The sequence below is a fragment of the Chrysochloris asiatica genome, unplaced genomic scaffold (assembly GCF_000296735.1).
Source record: "Chrysochloris asiatica unplaced genomic scaffold, ChrAsi1.0 scaffold00009, whole genome shotgun sequence".
Taxonomy (NCBI): domain Eukaryota; kingdom Metazoa; phylum Chordata; class Mammalia; order Afrosoricida; family Chrysochloridae; genus Chrysochloris; species Chrysochloris asiatica.
Window position 1 is genome coordinate 20,232,440 of NW_006408527.1, and position 6,231 is coordinate 20,238,670.

Sequence of the window (6,231 nt, forward strand, 5' to 3'; positions counted from 1 at the left end):
AGTTTCGAACCGCTGACCTTAAGGCTCGCAGCCCGATTCGTAACCACTACGCTACCAGATATTCTATAGAGGAGAGCAAAGTATGACCTTGAGCCAATTCCAATCAACCACCTCTTTTGTAAATAAAGTTTTATTGGAGCATAGATGGATAGGTAGAGAGAGATGTCACCAAGTCAATTCTGACTTATGGCCACCTTATGCACAACATAACCAAATGTTGTCTGGTCCTACATCATCCTCACAACTGGCAGAATAGTCAAGTCCACTGTTGGATTATTGTGCCAACCCTTGTCACCCAGGGTCTCCCTGGTCCTCTGCTTCACCAAACATGTCTTCCTCTAGTAATTGATCCCTTCTGATGATGCATCTAAAGCAAGCAATCAGACAATGCTCTGTTGTTATTTAGAAGGTTTGCACTGGTTGATATTTCAGAAATAGATCATGAAGCTTTTCTTGCTAGTCTGTCTTAGTCTGGAAGCTCCACTGAAACCTGTCCACCATGGGTGACCCTGCTGGTATTTAAATATCAGTAGCATAGCTTCCAGCATTACAGCAACACATGAACCACCACAGTTCAACAGACTGTAAGACAGGTGGTGGATTGGAACTTGGCTGTGCTCGCTCAATTATCTATTATCTGGGGCTGCTTTCACGCTTCACTGGCAGAGTACTTATGACAGAGACCATACGGTCAGCAAAGTCTCAAATATTTATTATCTCATCCTTTCCAAAAAAAGTTTGCTGACTCCTGGTCTGAAATGTTTAGGTAAACTGTCTCATCCAAAACCAGAATTAATGACCTAGAACAAAATGAAGGAGGCCTGGTGGTGCAGTGCCTAAACACTTGGTTGCTTATGGACTAAATGAACTGATTTTATGGTTTTTTAAATTTCATTTTTTAAGTATTAAATCATTATTTTAAATAAATTTATGTATTTCAATATTTAACATAGCCCAATGATGTATCAACAAAGCATAAAAGAAGATTCTTGGTCTTTTTAATATAAACACTATGAATGACAGCACACTTGCATTCAATGTCAGAAGAAATAATCTTCAGATTCATGAAGACTCATGAAGTTTTAACAGTGAAGATGTATATGTATTGACTGGGGAGACAATGAAAGTCTAACAATTCAGCTGCACTCTATAACCATACTGAAGAGAAGAGTATGCATGAGTAGTCTTGCCAGACAAAACAAGTCTTTTTAACATGATTTAAAGAAAATACGGCACATATCAAAATTGGAGTAGTGTACAGAAAAGAAAGTACAGAATATATACAGGTTAGCTAGAACCCTGAAGCAGTGAATGTGTTTCTACCTGATGAATGAAGCCGTAGATTTAGAGTCCGGTAGCTATTTGTAATGTTGCATCTCCTCCTACACAGGTGTATTACTCATGAACTAAAACCAGAACTCTGTTTGGTACAAATGCTGGAGAAAAGTAACTCACACTATTGCTATGGGTCATACATAGCAGCAGTTGGCTAAATTTTAGGCATCAAGTAGAGGCTCTCTTTACTACAGTACCACCACCTTATCTAATCCCACAAGCCACATACTTTCCAAAACTGATACCACCTTCTTGTTGTTGTCAGGTGCCATCAAGTCAGTACCGACTCATAGCGACCTTATGCACAGCAGAATGAAACACTGCCCATCCTAGGCCAACCTCACACATTGTTGCCACCTTCTTAAGGTTTACAAAAGAACGAAACAAGGGCATTTAAAACAAACAAGGGAAATGTAAAACTGATGGGCTGATCTCCAAACCCTCACCCAATTCACAATAAAAAGTTAAATAAAACAAAAAAAACTAGCAGCTTCTGACACTTTAACATTACTGTTCAATGCACCAGGACAGAGGCTTCATTTTCAGGACACGTGACTCCATCATACCAAACTCGTCCTAATGACTGACTTTTTGATACAGGATTTTTCTTTAACACAGACCGGGTGGAGAGCAATCCTTTTCTTTCAAAAGCAAAGAAAAGTTGTTTTAATGCTAGTTAGTTAAATCTATTCTGAACTTTGAATTGTAGAAGACGACTTGATTTGAGTGAGTTTTTGTAAAGTAAAGCAAAACAAGACAAAACATTTCCCAGCGTCAGGTACAATTCAATTGCAAGGAAACGTCTGTCTAATTTTTTCTACTTATTGTTGCTATGAGAAGTGATCTTAGGCCACTAACTCTTCTGGGACCCTTTACATTATCTTTAACTCCAAATGATGCAGATGAAAGTAAAAACCGGAGAACAAACAAGATGGTGGATCGGGTGGAAGTGCAATAAAGGAGCTCCACCAGCAACAACACAGAATACCCGACCAAGCAGACCAGGGGATGGTCCCAGAACTCTGAACCACATATAAAGGAATATTTAGAAGGTTGGAAGGCTTACAGCTGGAGAATTTGTGGCAGAAGCAAGAAATCCATTGCTTTCTAGTCTGGGACGCCTAGCTGCTCCAGGAGCCGCCATCTTGAGTGAGACCAAGCGGGGGGAAGGATTGGAGAGGCCACAGACACCTGGCAGAACTGCAGAGATAAAGGTGTGGACATTCTTTTCTTTTGGTAGCTCTTCATTGGTCCCTTGCTGTCTGCGCACCTCCATTCTGGTGACTATAGGGGTGCCTGAGCTAGTGGGCACCCCAGTCCCACCCTCAGATAGTTCTACTACGCATGCCCACAGAGCTCCTCGAAATTTAAAGAGACAGTTTCCAATTAAAACCAAATGGCCACAGCTAGCTCTGAACTGTTTACAACTAGAAAAAAGGCCTGAACGGGGATTGTGGAGCGGGACAAGCAGACAAAAATGGAAATAAGCCAAAAATTAAATCCTAAGTTACGTCAAAACAACCAACAGTGGCATCTTGAAATTTCTCAAGAAGAAGAGTGAAAAGGGAAGCCCATTTCCTGATCACATCTACCTGGAGGCAATCAGAAAGCATAAAAAACACCAAAATACATACCCATCTAAGTATTAAGATCACAGATAACCCCTGAATATGCCCAAAAAACAGAAGCAGATGACCATATCTGCCCATGTCCAGAAGCGAGATAAAGTGACTGAGGCAAATGAGCTGGAAGTAGACCTACACTCCATACTGGAAGATGGGCAGACTTTGGAAATGCCAGAGAAGGAATTCAGAAAAATGATTATAAAATATATCCCAGGATAAACAGAAGCTAAGGGATTTTGCAAAAGCCAACCCTGCTATGAAAAATATCCTAAAGGAAGTTCCGTAGAATGAGAATCAACAAGAACAGACAACAACTACAGAATGACGTATGTGGCAGCATCAACCTGAACTCAGTCAACAAATGGAAGAGTCAAGAACACAATAAAATTATAAGAACAGAGGATCTGGGAGGTCAGTCTATGATCAAAACAATTACAGTGTGAAAAAAGGTAAACACAGAGGAACAGAGATCCAGGTGGTGGGAAGGTCAGGTAGATTACTGGAAAAAATAGCCTGTCTTAAATGGAAGAAATAATGGGTAACCACAATGGGGTTAGGGTGGGGGGTTTACTTCGGGTGTTGGGGGAGGGCAATCAAGAAGGGGGGAGGAGGCAGAAGAACAAGATAGATAGGGGAACACTGAGATAGGTTTGCATGGCCTAGTGAGACAGACGTAAATAGTGATGCTTACTCAACCTTGGAACAACAGGGCTCTGGGATACAGGGATCTAGGTATAGCTCGAAGAGGGTAAATAATACTAAAATCCTTGACTGCCTTATGAATATTAGTTTCCCTTGCCTACTATTGTAAAATAGACACTTGAGTGGGACAGAAAAGAATGTTGGTAAACATGATTAGAGAAAACTTGTAAGCCCGTCTTCAGCCTATAAGTGATTGGAATACCTAAAAGGGGTTCTACAACTTGCTCAGTGAAATAGGCCTCGTGCAAAGCCTTTACAGAGTATAGGACCTTAGGTGGAATCCTGTGTCCCATCCACAACCTTGTGAGATGAGATATTCCCACTAGAAAGGACAAGCAGACTGGAACAGCTACAGTGACAGAAGATACATCTTCATGATGAACCTGACATATACTCAGAGTGGTAGTTACTCTAAATACCAACAGAGAGGGAAAGAGTCTTCAAATCAAGTATCAATGCTATCCGCTCTGTACACAGGGTAGATAGGGACGGGCAACTTAGACATTGGCTACCTAAAATCAGGGTAATAAAGCACCAAGTGACTGGCTTATAAGGTTTCAAAGGTGAGTATAAGAGTATGGGGGGAAAGGAAGGGTCCCCACTGAATAGCTGTCTTCTTGTCTAGATGGGTCTGGTGAAAAGAGATGGGGATAAGATTCATATGATTCAATAGTGAGTAACTCTTAGGACTAATCGCGACTGTCACAATTGTAAAGGTAGAAGTTTTGTAACAAAAAAAAGGGGAGTAGTTAATCTTACAGTCCAGAAACAGAGGACCCTAGGACCATCAAGAGAGAAACGCACAAGCAGAATGTGGGACCTTATCCAGAGAAGCAGCAGCGCCAGAGACGGAGGCAGAGATAAGGGCATGAAGAGGGGGAGCGGCTGAGGACTCTAGATTCATGGACTAAGAAGAGAAGGACTAAGAGCTTGTGGCCAGGAGCAGACTTACAGAATGTGCCCTTTGGAGATGTAAATTATTATATATGCCTGAGTGGTATTTTTTGTTTGTGTGTTTTTTAGAAAGCTAAAGTGGATAGAGAGACATTCTGTTAACTTATGGTACATGGAGGGAATTATAATCAATGTAATGAAACAAGGTATATGATTTGTTGAATGTAAAACTGATGATATGTAAAACTGATGGAAGTGTAAACTTTCACTCAATCCACAATAAAAAACTTAAATTATAAAAAAGTAAATACTGCTGAAGGAGAAGATGGCAGTCTCCACGGGAGTTAAAGGTTTCATAATTTTCATTTGTTGGAAGAACTTGAAGGAGGACAAAAAGGAGTAGGTGATGGTATGGCGAGCTGGGGCCTTGAAGATGATGACACTTACAAGGTGGACAGGCACGATTATTGGGCCATCAAGGACAAATTATGAAAACAGAATATAGAGCCTGAAGTAGAATGTGAACCTCAATATCCAGAAGCACCTCCATCAGTTAGATTTGTAACAAAAATGAACATGAATGGAATAAATAATTCCAGTGGAATGGTGGATGCAAGAAGCATACCAAAGTTAGCAAAATGGCAAAATTCCTATAGCATTAAAATTGTACGTCAGGAGCTAAGACAACTAATGATGTCCAAAGAAAATATGAAGCTTCCACAGCCAGCAGAAGGACAAACATACAACAATTAATTTTAGTGAATTTCAACCTTGTCTTAAATCAACTAACATCTACTCATGTTAATGTCTTGATTAAGTATCACAATACAGAATAGCCACACATAAGTGAAAGAATTCCAGCTGGTAAGCATGACCCAGATGTTTGTAAGAATACACTAACCTATGTACCCCCATTATGTTTTCAGGTCCCAGAGGAAAAATACAGCATTTCTCTCTTACCAAGTCACTGTCATTAAGCATAAACCTGGAGTATTCAAAATAAAATTCAAGTTTACAGGATGAAAGCTCACTGGAAAAGTGTCAGATTTCTGTGGAAGGATGTGTGTTCTGAAAACCATTCTCCAGGAGGAATCATCAGGGACATGCTTCATTCATCTTGCTTAGTGAAAGAGCTGTAGTTTAAATTGTTTAAAGGAGCAGGTACAATGAATATTATTACAACTGTGTTAATTTTTAAGCAGTGGAGGTGCTGACTACTAATAGCATCAACAATATTTTCAGGATTATTTTGGGGAGTTAATGAATTTCTGTTAAAAGCCATTTCTGTGTATTACATGTAACAGACATAGTAAATATTTGTTTAGAGTCTTTGTTTAACCATGCATTTAAGTTTAAGTAAAACCAACAATAACAGCAACAACAAAAAGAAAGTAAATACAACAAAATAAGATCATCATTTATGTGCTGAGTCGCTGAACTCAAGACAAGCACAGATGGATGCTCCTGGCTCTTCACCAAGAAGTGTCTAACTAATGGCTACTCCTTTATATTTGTCAGGAGCCCAGCTTTAAATTGTCTGTGTTTAAATGAATTAGAAAAAAATTATAACCCTCCACATTTCTACATTTACACTAGCAAACCACACCACATACTTCTTTAAAATCTGTTTTGGTGATACAATTTACTGAATAAATTCACTCACTGCTTATAGTTT

General features: G+C 39.6%; 1 pseudogene; it reads left to right on the forward strand.

Moving 5' to 3' along the window:
* Positions 1-4,881: 4,881 nt before the first annotated feature.
* Positions 4,882-5,309, forward strand: LOC102821208 (annotated as a pseudogene).
* The last annotated feature ends 922 nt before the right edge of the window (positions 5,310-6,231 follow it).